The 2578-nt window shown below is 34.7% G+C and overlaps 1 non-coding gene across 1 annotated transcript; it reads right to left on the bottom strand.

The window, feature by feature from the left end:
- Positions 1–1525: 1525 nt before the first annotated feature.
- Positions 1526–1633, bottom strand: LOC148580935 (small nucleolar RNA R71). The gene has a single exon (XR_015898996.1). It is a non-coding gene; the product is annotated as a small nucleolar RNA R71 (small nucleolar RNA).
- Positions 1634–2578: the final 945 nt, after the last annotated feature.

Below are 2578 nucleotides of genomic sequence, written 5' to 3'. Positions count from 1 at the left end.
TTTTTAGTGTTTTTCTCTCTCATCATAAAAATTCAAAAATCAAAAAAATATCCTTCCCTTTTACTCTCATCAAATTCGAAAATTTGAGTTGACTTTTTCAAAAATTTTTAAAATCAAATTGTTTCTCATGAGTCAAATCAAATTTTCAATTTGAAAATCTTATCTTTTTCAAAATCTTTTTCAAAAATCAAATCTTTTTCAAAATTATTAGTTATTTTCGAAAATTTCAAAAATATTTTTCAAAAATCTTTTTCTTATTTTTATACCAAATTTTCGAAAATAACATGATCAATTAATGTTTTGATTCAAAAATTTGAAGTTTGTTACTTGCTTGTTAAGAAAGATTCAAACTTTAAGTTCTAGAATCATATCTTGTGATTTCTTATGAATCAAGTCATTAATTGAGATTTTAAAAATCAAATCTTTTTCAAAACTAACTTCAATCATATCTTTTCAAAAATATCTTCTTATCTTATCTTTTTCAAAAATATCTTTTCAAAATATCTTTTCTAACTTCCTAACTTCTTATCTTTTCAAAATTTGTTTCAACTAACTAACTAACTTTTTGTTTGTTTCTTAACTTTTTCAAAACTACCTAACTAACTCTCTCTCTCTCATTTTCGAAAATATCTTCCCTCTTTTTCAAAAATTTCTTTTTAATTAACTAATTATTTTTATTTTTTATTTTTAATTTCAAAAATTTTCGAAAAAAAAAATACTAACAATTTTCAAAAACCATTTTCAAAAATCACTAACTCTTTTTCAAAATAATTTTCGAAAATTATCCATCTCCCATCTCATTCTATTTATTCATTCATATCCTAACATCTCATCTCACATCTCTTCCATTAGTACAGTTGTGTTTCTTCCTTTACATCACATTCTTTGTCTCCCACTCTTCTTCCACTAATAAAGGGATCCCTATACTGTGGTATAAAGGATCTCTATTATTATTATTATTATTATTTTTCTGTGCCTTCTTCTTTGTCATATGAGCAGGAGCAAGGACAAGAACATTATTGTGGAAGCAGATTCAGAACCTGAAAGGACTCTGAAGAGAAAATTAAAGGAAGCTAAAATACAACAATTCAGAGATAACCTTTCAGAAATTTTCGAACAGGAAGAGGAGATGGCAGCCGAAAATAATAATAATGTAAGGAAGATGCTTGGTGACTTTACTGCACCTAATTCCAATTTACATGGAAGAAGCATCTCCATTCCTGCCATTGGAGCAAACAACTTTGAGCTGAAATCTCAATTAGTTTCTCTAATGCAGCATAACTGCAAGTTTCATGGACTTCCATCTGAAGATCCTTTTCAGTTCTTAACTGAATTCTTGCAGATATGTGATACTGTTAAGACTAATGGAGTAGATCCTGAAGTCTACAGGCTCATGCTTTTCCCTTTTGCTGTAAGAGACAGAGCTAGATTATGGTTGGATTCTCAACCCAAAGACAGCCTGAACTCTTGGGATAAGCTGGTCACGGCTTTCTTAGCCAAGTACTTTCCTCCTCAAAAGCTGAGCAAGCTTAGAGCTGATGTTCAAACCTTCAGACAGAAAGAAGGTGAATCTCTCTATGAAGCTTGGGAAAGATACAAACAGTTGACCAAAAAGTGTCCTTCTGACATGCTTTCAGAATGGACCATCCTGGATATATTCTATGATGGTTTATCTGAGCTATCAAAGATGTCATTGAATACCTCTGCAGGTGGATCCATTCACCTAAAGAAAACGCCTGCAGAAGCTCAAGAACTCATTGACATGGTTGCTAATAACCAGTTCATGTACACTTCTGAAGGAATCCTGTGAGTTGGGGAGATGATAGCCAATAACATCAACAGGGTGAGAATGTGAATGTTGGGGAGATGATAGCCAATAACATCAACAGGGTGCTGAAAAGCACCAAAGATAGCACAAGGCTAGCATTCTCCAGTATTATCCAGAGACTGTGTGATGAAGCATGGGTTGAGAAGATTATTGATGAAGTGCTGGTAGAACAAGACAAGCCCAAAACTGCCAAGAAGATGGCCAAAGTGGTGGCTGTCAACCCACTTGAGAGGAGAAGAGAGCATAGAGGACATGCTCATGTGCCACAAGGGCAACCACAACAAGAAGAAGAGCAACCACATTACCTAGCACTTCAACCACCACCATACCAACAATATCAACAATTTCCTGAAGGTTTCAACTAGGAGCAAGTGCAAGGAGATATACACCAAATGAAGGGAGATATACATCATCTGAGAGAGGATGTCAACCAACTCAAGGATAATCAACAACAACAATGCAACCAAGTGAATCAGAACATACAACAACTCCAAGGGAGTATGGAGCACATGAAGGAGTAGCAAAACCAGATCAATTGGGGAGAGATGCAAGGCAACCTCGGAATAATTATGGAGCAACAACAATGCCAAATGGAGAGCCTTGCTGAGTTTAGGTATCTTTATGAAGCCAGAACTATAGCAAGAGGGGAGTATGACTGCTACGCACAGACAAAATTATGCAGTAGCCAACATGAACCCCAATTATCCAACCTACAAGCAGAAGATAGAGGAGCTCAGTGCTAGGCAGGAA

The sequence above is a fragment of the Arachis ipaensis genome, chromosome B10, assembly GCF_059453495.1.
Source record: "Arachis ipaensis isolate K30076 ecotype BB chromosome B10, ASM5945349v1, whole genome shotgun sequence".
Taxonomy (NCBI): Eukaryota; Viridiplantae; Streptophyta; class Magnoliopsida; order Fabales; family Fabaceae; genus Arachis; species Arachis ipaensis.
The sequence above is the reverse complement of the archived record's forward strand: the minus strand, read 5'-3'. Positions and strand labels throughout refer to the sequence as shown.